We start from the raw sequence: 16,910 nt of genomic DNA, 5'->3' as shown, positions 1-16,910 counted from the left end.
ACTTTTTTTTTTTTTGACTCTAATTGTTGGTACCAATACGGGCTTTGCTCCCTCCCACCTTTTTTTAACCCAGGGAATTTAGAGTTGAGAATAAAAGGAAAAATTATAAGAAAAGACAAATAGAGTTCAAGTCCTAAAGTATGCTAAATAACACATCTGTTTGCCTTTGGAACATCTGGGAAAGCAACTACATAGTAATTCTCTTAAAAATGATTTATTTAAACATTTGTGGAAGATTCAGGTGTGTGGTTTTAATTGCACAATTAATTAATTATTGGTGAGATTCTCTTAGTTCTTTGTAGTAATCAACCTAACAAAATATGCACTGTAGTCTAAATTATGGCACAGAAGAAAATTTACAAATGTAGCATCAGTTCTTATTTTAATCCTGAAAGTCTGTTCAAACAGTTGTTTTTGATATTAACTAGATGCCCCCCTTTATCATTTCCTTTCCTTTCTTCCTTCCTTCTTTCCTTGCTTCTTCCGATTTATATAAACAAAATACAATAAGGAGAACAATGTTATATGGAAGAAATTAATCAAAGTATATATGCTGTAGAAAAATAAAAACAAAGGAATGGACAGTAATGATTAATTTGAGCTCTACAAATTAATCCAGTAAACAGAAAAAAAAGATTGGATTGTATTGTACTGATACTGTATACTGTGGGTGTGTATGTTCGTTAGTTTATAAGCAATCAGACACAAGACTTCAAAGAAGTCTTCATTTTTTCCAGTAGTTTGTCAATTTTCTTTGTAATTATTTCTTATTTTTGGTTAACTATTTTCTTCTTGATTTTTACCAGATTTGAATCAAGTTACAAATTTTCAGTTAATTAAATGTGAGCTTGATGTAGTCTTGTGAGTGATAAACGTTATCACCCAAAGAGAACTATCTGAAAGTCGGGTCTTCCCATCTTCTAATGTAGCTGGAACTGCAGTGTTCTCCATTAGTCTCCCCTTTGAGTGAAGATTACAAAGGTTTCTGGTAAAGTGCAATTATGCTCTTGTGAAGAGTATATCATTTAAAACATATTTATCCATAAGTAATTTATTTGAGTGGGTACTTAGCAACAGGAGAATGGTACCCTGATCCAGTGAATGTCAGGCTACAGGAAGCTTAAGAGGTAGGGTTGTGGCCTGCCTGTGAGAGCAGTTCCTTTGCCTTTGATTTTGGGATACCTGGCACCCTGAGTGTCTCTGTGGGGACAGATTCTGACAGGGCAGGGTACCAGAGACCGATTTCACCCTTCACGATGTAGCTTAGCATGATGATAAAGTGAGTAAGCACATCTACTCATCATGCCTAGAAGAGGTGTATAGATTTAAGGCAAGGTTTGGAGACAAGCAGTCCCACCTCCCCTGCTGATTAGCTGCGTAACCTGAACAGTTTCTTAACATCTCTGAGCTTGTTTTCTCATCCACCAGATGTAGTATCTGTGTTTTGGGTTGCAATGATGTTAAAGGGGATAATGTTTATAAAGTATGTAAGATAGAGCCTGTAGCTAATAAGCATCAATAAACTGTTTATGTAAGTATTTATATTGATATATAATTCTGTGTTGTTTAATTTGACCTCAAATGTGTATAAGAGAAAAATCTGATTCAAACTTATCCATAAAGACTTAAACCAAAAAGGGACTTACTGACTCATCCAAATGGAAAGCAAAGTCAGGCAGGCCTTTGGGTTGTTGTGTTTCAGTGATTTTAGGAATATCACTAAGGCAATCTTAAATTTCCTTCTCTCCATCCTTCCTTTCTGGTGTTAACTTAACCCCAAGGCTGGCATCTCTTTGTGGTTGAAAAATAACCACAAATGCTTCTCAGATCTACCTGTTTCCCTCTCCAGGGAGCCTCCTAAAAGACTGAGAAATCTCTTTTTTCCAGAGTTTTCTGTCTTTGTGATTCAACTTGGTCCATCATGATCTGAGATCTGGGGAAGGGATTATATTAGTAAATTTAGGCTTGAGTCTTGAGCTCCAATCTGATGTCAGCTTTCTCCAATACATGGGAATTGTAAAGAGGAGATGTGGCTGTCTAAAAAGGGAGACATGGATGATGACCCAACCATAGTGTTGATGACACTGTCTTCATTACATTGAAAGTACTGCCAGCAAATGTAGTGACTGGAAGAAGTTGTTCTTTCCCCTATAGACTAATCTGGAGGCGATAGGAGGACTCAGAGATCCTACTTTGAGAGGGTTTGTTATTATAGATCTTGTTAAGACCAGAACTCAGGTTTCCTAATACTACACTGAATATCCTCCCATCACACTGCTCTATTTCTTTAGAACTTCCTGCTGTGTCACTTTCTAATGTTACATCTGGGAAAACTGAGTGTCAGAGACTTCAAGGGACGGCTTAAAAGTCACACAGAATGGAAACTCCTTCCTCAGTCTACGCAGGGTATTTTATATCATTCTAAGGCCAGGGGACAACCCAGTCACCAGGACCCAGTTTCTTGTAAGAAAATCAATGATTGTTGTCATGAACCTGAATTTGTATTTTAGCATTTTTGCAATGACAAATTCCTAAAAGCAATTTAAAAGCCCAGCAAAAGGGAAACACATTATATTTGTAAAGTCAAAAGTGTAAGAGTTAGTTGCTCAGTCACATCCGTCTCTTTGCAACCCTATGGATTGTAGCCTGCCAGGCTCCTCTGTCCTTGGGATTCTCTAGGCAAGAATACTGAAGTGGGTTGCCATGCCCTCATATTCATTTCTAATTGAGACTGAAGTGATTTAGCATGCATGAATGTAGATTTAAATGTGTTGGGAAACTTTACATATATGTCCACCAAACTATAGGTTATGTGAAGAAAGTTATGATTAGAAGAACATGGTGGGGAATTCCTCGGTGGTCCAGTGTCTAAGATCCAAGCTCCCGATGCAAGGGGCCTGGGTTCTATCCCTGGTCAGGAAACTAGATCCCACATACTGCAACTGAGATTTTGCATGCCACAACTAAAGATTCTACATGCCTCAATGAAGACTGAAGATCCTGTGTGCTGTGACTAAGACTCAGCACAGCCAAATAAACTAAAATATTTTTTAAAAAATTAAAAAAAAAAAAACCCAGAAGAACTTGGTATTATGTCCCTACTTGTGTGTGTATGTATGTGCACATGTGTGTGTGTGCGCACAGTGCATGTGTTTATGTGTGCCTGCTAAGTGGCTTCAGTCATGTCCAACTCTTTGCAACACTATGGATTATAGCCCACCAGGCTCCTCCGTCCATGGTGATTGCTCAGGCAAGATTACTGGAGCAGATTGTCATGCCCTCCTCCAGGGGATCTTCCAGAGCCAAGGATGGAACCTTGCGTGTCTTGCATTGCAGGCAGATTCTTTACCAATGAGTAACCTGGGAAGCCCTACGTATGTTTATATATATATATATAACATTTTTTTAAGAATACTGAAGGTGTTATAGGTAGTAGTTGCCTTTGGGAAGGAAATTTGGGGATCTAATCAAGACAAAAACATTTTTACTAGGTAATGTTTAAGAGTTGTCACATATACTATATTTCGACTTTAAAATACGACTTACAAAAAACAACTCCTCTCCTTGGTTTCAGAATTTCGGTATCAATTCAGGTTCTGTTGTGTCTTAGCATTGTGATCTTAGGCAAGGCGCCTCATTTCCCTGAGTCTCCTCTGTGAAATGAAGATGATGATGTTTGTCATACAAGATTGTTATGCGAATTGGAAAAGAAAAGTCTATGAAAGCACTTTCTAAACTCTCAAGGGCTACCCAATTGCTAGTAAATTACTAAGTTGCAGCATTTTCTCAATGATATTTCTCTTTGCTTCCCCAGTTAACCCCCCCTCCCCCTCCCAGGAAGGATGGCCTCAGGAAGGATGTCTTTGGCATTGAAGTGTAAATAATCTCCTTAGAGTTTCTGGCCAACTGGAAGCACTGATGAGGAAGACAGAGGGAGGAATTCAGGAATCAAGGAAGGTCTAAATTAGTCTACCAGCCTTTTTTCACAACTTGATGAGCATTATAATTATGGCAGACTTGGTTTTTCTGTATCCTGGCACAACTGTGGAATTGGGATTCAAAGCTTCTTACTTTATTTTCACCTGTCTAGGAAAGATGGAAAGGTCTGATGCCAGTTCATTTATTTGGTCAACCAGGAGTTACTGAGCACAGACTGTGTACTAAGCATTGGGCTAGGTGATCAGGAGAATTCTCCTGTCCCTTGGAGTTACAGTAGAACAGATCAGCAAATATTTGTTAATTGACTATTGTACATAGCATTTATTTTAAATTGGCATTTGTTTTAAATAGATGATAAAACTTAGGTAACTCTTATGACTGTGGTTACAATAAAACCAACACATATATTAGGAGAAACACTGACTGTAACTGCCCACCCTGGCCAGGTACCATAGTAACCATTTGTGGGAGTTATTTTATGACAGAAGGTCCTGGTAAGGAATGTGGAGCTAATAAGGCACCACCAACTTAGAAGAATTTGGAAATGATCAAAAGGAGATGCCAGTCCATATATACCGCCAGCCTCCCAGAATCCTCCTTGTTGGAATCCATCTTTGAGCAATAAGTGCGCCACCAGGAAGGACCCTGAGCCAGAATGATTGGCCAGAGACAACCTGGAAATTAACCTCATCACCATCAACCCTGACCCTGTGAGCCACATGGCAGAGCAGTTCTCTTGGGTTCCCTTACCTTCCAGCCCCCTCCCAGGTGCCCCCTTCCCAATAAAGTCTCTTGCTTTGTCAGCATGTGTGTCTCCTTGGACAATTCATTTCTGAGTGTTTGATAGAAGCCCACTCTCAAGGCCCTGGCAGGGGTCCCCCTTCCTGCAACAAATGCATTTTTAGTTCTTCATTGCTAATATAAAGTCAAAGTGTCCACCTGTCTAGAGTTCATATATACCCATACACACACCCTAGAAATATTTTCCAAAAAACAGTGATGGTGGGGGCTGTTAGGAACCAGACGTGTGGGTTTTCCAAGGCTTACATCATGCCCTGTAACTTGGGTCTTTAAGTTTGATCCTTGGCATATCCAGGCAGGAACAGAGGGCAATGAAAATTAATGGGAGAAGCAGAACAAGTAGACATCCCTTAGAGACAAGAAGACATTTTAAAACTTTGCATTATTGATGAGAATTTTGGAGGAACCACAGATCCTGAACCAGCATGAGATCTTCTTTCATAAAAAGACTGTGATTCGTCTGCAGCAACTTCCTTCCCCAGCAAACAACCCCCACCCCCCTCCGACCCCAACCCCTCCCCGCTGTCCCTAGTCACAGCAGAACTTCACGTTACAGAGCTCAAATTCAAGTAATTCAGGTCTGAAAAAAGAAACCTCTTGTTAGAACACAGACAACGTTGACAATTAGCCAGGATTCCAAGGAGAAAAAAAGGGAGGCCCCGGCAAGGTAAACGCATTTGTGTTTATACAGCGTGTGATGTGTTTTGAAGTTTTCCCCAAGGAGAAAGGCCCTCTCTCCTACTTCAAAAGCCATTTTCATGTTTTTGAAATTACTAGAAATTATGGGCTAAACCCCCTTCACACGTAATTTATGTCACCCAGTATCTCATATTTTGTGATAACATGCAAATACCGTATGTCGCACTTTCTCTTTATGGATGGAGGAGGGAAGGAGGGAGAGTTGGCAGAATTATCACTAGGCACTGCAAAACCTTCCAGTGAAGTCCGTATCTGCCATGGTGACGTTTACTGGTTATGGCAGAGCTGATCAAGTGCAGATTTTCCTGCCGCTGAGGCTAAATTGCAAGCTGCTCATAATGCCATCAGATGCTGCCGGTTCTCAGCCAATGAGAGCTTCGGGAAAGCTTCTCTTCCTCCCTGTTCTCTGTGGCAGCAGAGCCCCCGGGCACCGTTGGTCCCCACTCTACCGTATTTGAACTTGATTGACCTCATGCCGCACTTCTCTGGAATAAATGTATCTTCCGAGATCTCATGGGTTCCAAATACTCAAACTGGCAACCCTAATGTATTCCCAGAGTCTTCATTTTTTACTTTCCCTTACAGGTATTTATTTTCTTAAGTGAAATGGTCAATATTTAGAAGTATATATTATTCATAAGACTGAAAGAGAAAAAAAAATCATATCTTCTATTTTACTATTCTATTTCATCTGAGGCAAAAATGTTTCATGCCAGGCCAAGGGAGACAAAAACACAAAGCCATTATTCAGCTCCTAGCTGCTTCAATCATTTTTGTGCCAACAATGGTGAAAAGATGTGATTTTACAAGCAAACAGGAAGAAAAGGCTTGAACACACCTTGGGAGCATGTTTAAGAAGTTGATTTATGTTTCATGCTGAGTCTTACACCTGCAGTTCAAGCAAAACCCAACTTGGCCGCCCCAAAGAGTCTGGTTTATTAGGTATCAAGGAGTCGCAAGAAGCCGTGTAATTAAAACCGTAATTAACTGGAAAAGGAAAGTGCCACCTGAGTTTTGAGAGACTGTCAATTTTATTTCCATTACAGCTCTCCAGCTTCTCCTCTTGAACTCCTTTTTTCCCCCTTTTGCTTGATAAGAAAACAACAAATATGCACACATGGCATACATCTATTTTTTTAATACATTAAAACATGTATGAATGGCTACTCCTTATGGAAATTATTACTTGTTTCAGATTTTCTAGATCAATTTCTTCCTGGGAGGCCTATTCCAGAAAGGTGCTATGCAGTACTCTAGTCTTCAACCCAATATTACCATGGGGCTCTTGAACTGAGATCAGTCTGAATTCAGATGCATTGTACGTGTAAAATACACACCAGATTTTGAAGATGTAGTACAGAAAAATGTAAAATATCTCAGTGATACTTTTAACATTAAATTACTTATTGAATGATATTATTTTGGGTGTATAAAAAATTTGTATAAAAATATACTGTTTTATTTTTTCTATTGAAGTGCAGTTGGTTTATAATGTTGTGTTAGTTTCTGGTGTACAGCACAGTGATTCAGTTACACATATATACATATCTATTCTTTTTCATTATAATTTATTATAGGATATTGAATGTAGTTTCTTGTGCTATACAGTAGTACCTTGTTGTTTATCTATTTTATTTATAGTAGTCTGAACATATTATTATTAAGCAACGCTCTTATTGTTTAGTTTCACTTGTTGCTTTTTACTTTTTGAGCATGGCTACTGGAGAGGTTAGAATGATGTATGCAGCTCACAAGACATGTACATGGGCAGGACTGTTGTGGAGCGCTGTGCTCGCCATGGAACTGGGCAAGGACGGACTGGACATACTTTTTCTTATCTTTCCCACCATCCCCAGGGCTGCGAGGGCCAGCTGGTGTGGAGACAAGGGAGCTCTTGGTGGCAGTGCGCATGGGTGCTGGAACATGTTACTAAGGCACGTGTTTGTGATTGCCAGATTGTTCAACTCAATTTCTCAATAACAGGCTCCAAGGGAGATATCTGAGCAGCACAAATGGAACTTCAAGGGTCCTTTCTTCTAACTGCCCCTCCTTGGCCAACAAAGTTTCAAACAAAACATGAAATATATTAGCACCAGAACAAGGAGTGCTAGAAACTTAAAATGGAGGTACTGAAAGCTGGTTCAAAACCAACACGTGTGCCTTAATTTGTGAATTAAAGTGCTGATAAAACAATCTTTTGAAAAAGGTCAACTCATTTACATTAGATTCTGGAGACATCCATCTCACATTATTACACCATCTCTCTGACCCATACTCTTTGAGGGTGATAAAGAGGATTCGTAATAAAGACACAATTATATAAGGGTTTTGAAGGTGGCTAGGGAAAGAACCTTTTTGCCACTTCATTTCAGAAATAGGCAAAACTTTTAAATATCTCAGCCTTCCTCTTTCCTGGACTCATTCAAAAAGAAAGGCAGCATCTCATTTCCCTGTTAACAATAAGGCAGTGACAAACCTATTGATGAAAACTCCCAGAGGAAGAGGCTGAAACCACCTTTCTTCAGGCAGAGGGAGGAAAAAAAAAAAAAGGTCCCTTCCTAGCTTCTTTTCCCACCTCCACTGCATTTTTTTTTAAAAGCTGCGTTTGTTACAAGGTAAAGGTTTCTGGAATCTTCCAGTTCAGAACAGAAATATGTTGGTGCGTAATTTTGGAAGTGAGCCTGAGGTACCCAGAGCAGATGACACACAGGGCTTAGGTCCTGATTCAGCTACAAGTCAGCGGGGCACCCCAGGACCATCTGCGTCCTATAAATTACAGTAACGCCGGCACATGCGGCTTGTAAATCACCAGTGAACAGGCTTCACCTTGTGACACACGACATGAACCCTGTTGTATATTCCAATAAACTCCTATAAACCATCTGATATAAACTCCGGATTATGTTTCTTTAGGGGGTGGAATACTTAGATTTTCTTTGCTGATCTGATTCCTCTTCAATATGTGAGTTGAATACACACAGCGTGTTTCCTTCTCTTTCCACTATGCTAGGCATTTTGCTGTTTTTCAAAACCAGAATTTTACTTAGTGGCTGACATGTACAATTTGGTGAACTTTAAAGGACCAATCTTTTTTTCTTTTGCCTTCTTTAATAAACTTGTTTCTTTCAACACGACTGTGAATGTCAAAGTCTTGAAGTGACTACACAAGGAAAATATGATTTATAAACAGAAAATTAATGGCCAAATTGTCAGTAACCTACTTCACTGAATATAAATAAACTTGCACCATAAAGGGTCATATCGTTAATATGTCTTTGCTGGGCTTCTGGCAACTTACACGGCTGCCTCTTATGATAGGATTTTTGGTGTGTAAGAATGTGAGGAGGGAAAAAAATTAAACTGGGGATAGCATTCAATTCCATTTATGGCTCATTCATAAATGGTTCCAAGCAACTGTGTTTGGTCAAAACAGTGTTATCCTATTCATAGAGTTCTTCCTCCATCTTTAGGGAAATCCTTTCTGAGGGCTCACTTCTTAAGGTTGTGATAGCTGACTTGCTGACCCACAGGTCAAAAAAAATGTAGCAGAGAAATACCCAGATGAGTTCTTCACAAGATACCAAGCTTTACTTCTATTAGGAAAGATGGTAAATTTTCCCCACTTCTTTAATTTTTTTTTAAAAACAGTAGCAACAATCTATATTTTCATTTTTCATGATGAAAATATTTTGTCTCTTAAGAAAGTTCTTTCAGTTCAGTGCCTTTGATGCAATATTAAATTGTTCCTTTTATATCATTTTTATAGGTGTGCAAGTATAAAAAAAGAGATCATTACTTCTTTGTGTGGAATATACACTGAATATAAAATAATTCAAAAAATTCAGTTGCTTAGAAAAGAGGTAGAGGATGAGATACTTTTGTCTAAATTTTATTGTTCTAATGTATTCTACTCAAAGTTAGCTGAAAGTTATATAAATTTCCACGTTCATTTTCTAAAAATATGTTAAATATTATTTTCTATAGTAATCTTCCAGACTACATAAAGAAAACACAGTATATAGCAATAAACGCCTATGTCAAGAAACAAGAAAAGTATTTTAAAAAATTTAACTTTAGAAGAACAAGATGGCAGAGGAGTAGGTTGACATGGAGTATATCTCTCTCCACGGATACATCAGGAATACACCTTTGGACACAGAAGTGCGTGCAGAACACCAGCTGAGACCAGACAGGAGTACCTGACCGGTGGAAACGAATGGATAGAACCAACCAAAACTCAGTGGATGAAGGAACTAGGGGAAAACCAGGAGCATTAGTAGGATTTTTCACAAAACTAGAACAAAAAATTTCACAATTCATATGGAAACACGAAAAACCTAGAATAGCTAAAGCACTCTTGAGAAAGAAGAATGGAGCTGGAAGAAGCAACCTTCCTGCCTTCAGATTATACTACAAAGCTACAGTCATCAAGACAATATGGAACTGGCACAAAAACAGAAATATAGACCAATGGAACAAGACAGAAAGCCCAGAAATAATCCCATGAACCTATGGGTACCTTGTTTTTGACAAAGGAGGCAAGAATATACAATAGGGCAAAGACAGCATCTTCAATAAATGGTACTGGGGAAACTGTACTGCTGCTGCTGCTAAGTCGCTTTAGTTGTGTCTGACTCTGTGCGACCCCACAGACAGAAGCCCACCAGGCTCCCCCGTCCCTGGGATTCTCCAGGCAAGAACACTGGAGGGGGTTGCCATTTCCTTCTCCAAGGCATGAAAATGAAGTTGCTCAGTTGTGTCTGACTCCTGGAGACCCCATGAACTGCAGCCTACCAGGCTCCCCCATCCATGGGATTTTCCAGGCAAGAGTACTGGAGTGGGATGCCATTGGAAAACTGCACAGCTACATGTAAAAGAATGAAATTAGAAAACATCCTAACACCATACACAAAAATAAACTCAAAATGGATTAAAGACCTAAAGTAAGACCAGAAACTATAAAACTCTTAGAGGAAAACATAGGTAGAACGCTTGATGACATAAATCAAAGCAAGATCCTCTATGACCCACCTCCTAGAGTAATAGAAATAAAAACAAAAGTAAACAAGCAGGACCTGTTTAAACTTAAAAGCTTTCACACAGCAAAGGAGACTATAAGCAAGGTGAAAGGCAACCCTCAGAATGGGAGAAAATAATAGCAAATGAAACAACTGACAAAGGATTAATTTTCAAAATACACAAGCAGCTCATACAACTCAATGCCAGAAAAACAAACAACCCAATCAAATAGTGGGGGAAAGGCCTAAACAGACACTTCTCCAAAGAAGACATACAGATGGCTAACAAACACATGAAAAGATGCTCAACATTGCTTATTATTAGAGAAATGCAAATCAAAACTACAATGAGATATCACCTCACACTGGTCAGAATGACCATCATCAGAAAATCTACAAAGAATAAATGCTGGAGAGGGTGTGGAGAAAAGGGGATGCTCTTGCACTGTTGGTGGGAATGTAAATTAATCCAACCATTATGGAAGATGGTATGGAGATTCCTTGAAAAACGAGGAATAAAGCCACCATATGACCCAGCAATCCCACTCCTCGGCATATATCTCGAGGAAACCAAAATTTAAAAAGACACATGTATCCCATTGTTCATTGCAGCACTATTTACAATAGTTAGAACATGGAAGCAACCTAGATGTCCATCAAGAGATGAATGGATAAAGAAGTTGTGGTACATATACACAATGGAATATTACTCAGCCATAAAGAGAAACTCATTTGAGTCAGTTCTGATGAGATGGACAAACCTAGACCCTATTACACAGAGTGAAGTGAATAAGAAAGAGAAAGATAAATATTGTATTCTAACACATATATACAGAATCTAGAAGAATGGTACCAGAGAACTTATTTATAGGGGAGCAATGGAGAAACAGACATATAGAATAGACTTACAGACATGGAAAGAGGGGAGGAGATGGTGAGCGTATGGAAAGAGTAACACGGAAACTTACATCGCCATATGTAAAATAGATAGCCAATGGGAATTTGCTCTATGGCTCAGGAAACTCAAACAGGGGCTCTATCAACCAAGAGGGGTGGGATGGGGAGGGAGATGGGAGGGAGTTTCAAAAGGGAGGGGATATATGTATACCTATGGCTGATTAATGTTGAGGTTTGACAGAAAACAACAAAATTCTTTAAAGCAATTAACCTTCAATAAAAAAATGAATTAAAAAGAAAAAATAATCTAAATTTACACCTCAGTGAACTAGAGAAAGAGGAACCAAAAGCCTAAAGTTAGTAGAAGGAAGGGAATAACAATGATTAGAGCAGAAATCAGTGAAATAGAGACTAAAAATAAAATAGAAAAAAAATCAATGAAACTAAGAACTAGTTCTTAGAAAAGATAAAATTGACAAATTTTTAGCTAGACTCTCAAGAAAAAATGAGAGAGGACTCAAATATAATCAGAAATTAAAGAGAGTGACTTACAGCAGACAACAGAGAACTACAAAAGGTCATAAGAGACTACTATAAACAATTATGTGCTAAAAAACTGGATAATCCAGAATAAATGGTTAAATTCCTGAAGACATACCACCTACCAAGATGCACTCATAATGAAAAAGAAAGTCTGATTAATTACTATTAAGAGGATTGAATCAGTACTCAAAAGCTCCCAAATAAATAAAAATCCAGGACCAGATGGATTCACTGGTGAATTCTTTTTTTTTTTTTTTTTTTACTTAGGAGGAGCTGGAGCTGCCTCGGTTTCCCCAACTGCAAACTGCCGGCAACGGAAACGACGCTACTAGCCGTGCGCTCCCTGCAAGCACCGCGACCCGGAAGTCGGGGCTCACTGGTGAATTCTACTAAGCATTCAAAGAATTAATATCAATTCTTCTCAAACTCTTCCAAAAAAATAGATGAGGAAGGAGATCTTCTAAACTCATTTTACAAGACCAACATTACCATGATACCAAAATCAGATAAAGACACTATGAGAAAAAAGTTGTAGGCTAATATCTCTGATGAATATAGATGCAAAAATCCTCAACAAATATTAACAAACCGAATTCAACAATAAATTAAAGGGATCATATACCTTGAGCAAGTGGAATTTGTGAATCCCAGAGATTCAAGGATAGTTTAACACCCAAAAATCAGTCAATGTGATAAACCATTTTAATAAAATGAATGATAAAAATAAAATAATCATCTCAATAGATGCATAGAAAACATCTGAGAAAATTAATATCTATTTATAATGAAAACTCTCAACAAGGAGGTATAGTGGGAATGTACCTCAACATGATAAAGCCCATATATAATAAGCCAACGCTTAACATTATCAGTCAGTTCAATTCAGTCGCTCAGTTGTGTCCGACTCTGCGACCCCATGGACAGCAGCACTCCAGGCCTCCCTGTTCATCGCCAACTCCGAGTTGACTCAAACTCATGTCCATTGGATGATTACAATAATACAACTTAACATTATACTCAGTGCTGAAAAACTATTCTAATGTCAGAAACAAAGCAAGAATGCCTGTCTACTTTCACTGTTATTATTCAACATAGTATTGGAAATCCTATGCTTTCCAGGTTGAGCTAGTGATAAAGAATCTGCCTGCCAATGCAGGAGATGCAAGCAACATAGGTCTGATCCCTGGGTCAGGAAGATCCCCTGGAGTAGGAAATGGCAATCCATTCCATATCCTTGACTGAAAAATTCCATGGACAGAGGAGCCTGGCAGGCTACAGTCCATGGGGTCACAAAGAGTAAGCACACACCATATGAGGTATTATTGGAAGTCCTAATCAGAGCAATTAGGCAAGAAAAAGAAACAAGAGGAATCTCAACTGGAAAGAAAGAAGCAAAACTGTCACTGTGTGCAGATGATATGATATTATTCATATATAGAAAGCTCTAAATACTCTATCAGAACTAATAAATTCAGTAAAGTTGCAAATACAAAATACGCAAATTATCTATTGTTTCCATAAACTAAAAATGAATGCTCAGAAAGATAAGTTAAGAAAACCATCCAATTTATAATTGCATCAAAAAAGAATAAAATACTTAGGAATAAATTTAACCAAGGAAGTGAAAGATCTCTATATTGGAAACTATAAGATTTTAATAAAATAAACTGAAGACAACACAAATAAATGGAAAGATCTTCTGTGCTCATGGATTAGAAAGAATATTAATAATATTGTTACAATGTTCACACTACTACTTCTACTGCTGAGTCACTTTAGTCGTGTCAGACTCTGTGCAACCCCATAGACGGCAGCCCACCAGCCTCCTCCGTCCCTGGGATTCTCCAGGCAAGAACACTGAAGTGGGTTGCCATTTCCTTCTCTAATGTATGAAAGTAAAAAGTGAAAGTAAAGTCGCTCAGTCGTATCCGACTCTTAGCGACCCCATGGACTGCTGCCTACCAGGCTCCTCCACCCATGGGATTTTCCAGGAAAGAGTACTGGAGTGTACACACTACCTAAAGCAAATTACAGATGCAATCTGTAACAAAAGTCCAACAACATTTTTCACAGAACTAGTACAAACAGTTCTAAAATTTGTATGGAATCACAAAAGATCCCCAATAGTCAAAGCAATCTTGAGAAAGAAGAATAAAGTCAGTGCGATTATACTCTCTAATTGCAAGCAATATTTCAAAGCTATAGTAATGAAAATAGTGTACTGTTGTCATAAAAATAGACACATAGATCAATGGGACAGAAAAGGGAGGTCAGAAATAAACCCACACATATATGGCCAATTAATGTATGAGAAAGAATGTACAGGGAGGAAAAGGCAACTTTTTAATGTGGTGTTAGAAATATTGGACAACCTCATGCAAGGTATGAAACTTACCACTACTTCCACTATACACAAATGCAAAACCTGAAGCCATAAAACTCCTATTAAAAATACTTGGGCAGGAAGCTCCTTGACATAAATCTTAATGATGTGAATTTGACACCAAAAACAAGAGCAAAAAATAAGCAAGAAGTACTACATCATACTGAAAAGCTTTTGCATAGCAAAGGAAACCAACAGAATGAAAAGGCAACCTACTCAATGGGAGAAAATTTATAAGTCTTTTCTCTGATAAGAGGCTAATACTCAAATTTTATTAAGAACTCATATAATTCAATAGCAAAAATCCAGACAATCTGAAAAAAAAATGGGCTGAAGATTTGAATAGATATTTTTCCAAAGACATACAGATGGCCAACAAGTACACAAAGATCACTAATACATGTACATGGACATCATTAATCATCAGAGAGATGCAAATCAAAACCACAATGAGATATCACCTCACATCTGTTAAAAAGGCTATTATCAAAAAGACTAGAAATAACAAGTGCTGATGAGAAACTGCAGAAAAGGGAACGTGTGTACACTGTTGGCGAGGATGTAAATTGGGCAGTCCCTATGGAAAACTGTATGGAGGTTCTTTAAAAGATTAAGAATAGAACAACCATATGATCCAGCATATGATCCTGCAGGCACAGGAGGTCCTAGAGGAGCTACTCCACGTTCAAGGTCATCAGGGGTGGTGGTGAGGAGATACCCCTTGTCCAAGGTAAGGAGCAGCAGCTGCGCTTTGCTGGAGCAGCCGTGAAGAGATACCGCATGACCAAGGTAAGAGAAACCCAAGTAAGACGGTAGGTGTTGCAAGAGGGCATCAGAGGGCAGACACACTGAAGCCATAATCACAGAAAACTAGTCAATCTGATCACACTAGGACCACGGCCTTGTCTAACTCAATGAGACTAAGCCATGCCCGTGGGGCCATCCAAGACAGGCGGGTCATGGTGGAGAGGTCTGATAGAATGTGGTCCACTGGAGAAGGGAATGGCAAACCACTTCAGTATTCTTGCCTTGAGAACCCCATGAACAGTATGAAAAGGCAAAATGATAGGATACTGAAAGAGGAACTCCCCAGGTCAGTAGGTGCCCCATATGCTACTGGAGATCAGTAGAGAAATAACTCCAGAAAGAATGAAGGGATGGAGTCAAAGCAAAAACAATACCCAGTTGTGGATGTGACTGGTGATAGAAGCAAGGTTCGATGCTGTAAAGAGCAATATTGCATAGGAACCTGGAATGTCAGGTCCACGAATCAAGGCAAATTAGAAGTAGGCAAATAGGAGATGGCAAGAGTGAACATCAACATTCTAGCAATCAGCAAACTAAAATGGACTGGAATGGGTGAATTTAACTCAGATGACCATTATATCTACTACTGCGGGCAGGAATCCCTTAGAAGAAATGGAGTAGCCATCATGGTCAACAAAAGAGTCCGAAATGCAGTACTTGGATGCAATCTCAAAAATGACAGAATGATCTCTGTTCATTTCCAAGGCAAACCATTCAATATCACAGTAATCCAAGTCTATGCCCCAACCAGTAATGCTGAAGAAGCTGAAGTTGAACGGTTCTATGAAGACCTACAAGACCTTTTAGAACTAACACCCAAAAAAGATGTCCTTTTCATTATAGGAGACTGGAATGCAAAAGTAGGAAGTCAAGAAACACCTGGGGTAACAGGCAAATTTGGCCTTGGAATACGGAATGAAGCAGGACAAAGGCTAATAGAATTTTGCCAAGAGAATGCACTGGTCATAGCAAACACCCTCTTCCAACAACACAAGAGAAGACTCTACACATGGACGTCACCAGAAGGTCAACACAGAAATCAGATTGATTGTATTCTTTGCAGCCAAAGATGGAGAAGCTCTATACAGTCAGCAAAAACAAGACCAGGAGCTGACTGTGGCTCAGACCATGAACTCCTTATTGCCAAATTCAGACTTAAATTGAAGAAAGTGGGGAAAACCACTAGACCATTCAGGTATGACCTAAATCAAATCCCTTATGGTTATATAGTGGAAGTGAGAAATAGATTTAAGGGCCTAGATCTGATAGATAGAGTGCCTGATGAACTATGGACTGAGGTTCGTGACATCAGGGATCAAGACCATCCCCATGGAAAAGAAATGCCAAAAAGCAAAATGGCTGTCTGGGGAGGCCTTACAAATAGCTGTGAAAAGAAGAGAAGCGAAAAGCAAGGGAGAAAAAGAAAGATATAAGCATCTGAATGCAGAGTTCCAAAGAATAGCAAGAAGAGATAAGAAAGCCTTCTTCAGCGATCAATGCAAAGAAATAGAGGAAAACATCAGAATGGGAAAGACAAGAGATCTCTTCAAGAAAATCAGAGATACCAAAGGAATATTTCATGCAAAGATGGGCTCGATAAAGGACGGAAATGGTATGAACCTAACAGAAGCAGAAGATATTAAGAAGAGGTGGCAAGAATACACAGAAGAACTGTACAAAAAAGATCTTCACGACCAAGATAATCATGATGATATGATCACTTACCTAGAGCCAGACATCCTGGAATGTGAAGTCAAGTGGGCCTTAGAAAGCATCACTATGAACAAAGCTAGTGGAAGTGATGGAATTCCAGTTGAGCACTT

At 38.8% G+C, this 16,910-nt stretch overlaps 1 long non-coding RNA gene across 1 annotated transcript in view; it reads left to right on the top strand.

The window, feature by feature from the left end:
- LOC147362999 (uncharacterized) overlaps nt 1-12,626 on the top strand; it is a 43,288-nt gene extending 30,662 nt beyond the window's left edge. Inside the window, exon 3 of the long non-coding RNA XR_015135864.1 lies at nt 12,165-12,626. This is a non-coding gene — a long non-coding RNA (uncharacterized LOC147362999). The remainder of the gene's footprint in view (nt 1-12,164) is intronic.
- Nucleotides 12,627-16,910: the final 4,284 nt, after the last annotated feature.

This window comes from Bos grunniens, chromosome 11, assembly GCF_055505025.1.
Source record: "Bos grunniens cultivar Pamir isolate PY7600 chromosome 11, Bosgru_T2T1.0, whole genome shotgun sequence".
Classification (NCBI taxonomy): Eukaryota; Metazoa; Chordata; class Mammalia; order Artiodactyla; family Bovidae; genus Bos; species Bos grunniens.
This window is presented reverse-complemented; position numbering and strand designations above follow the sequence as displayed.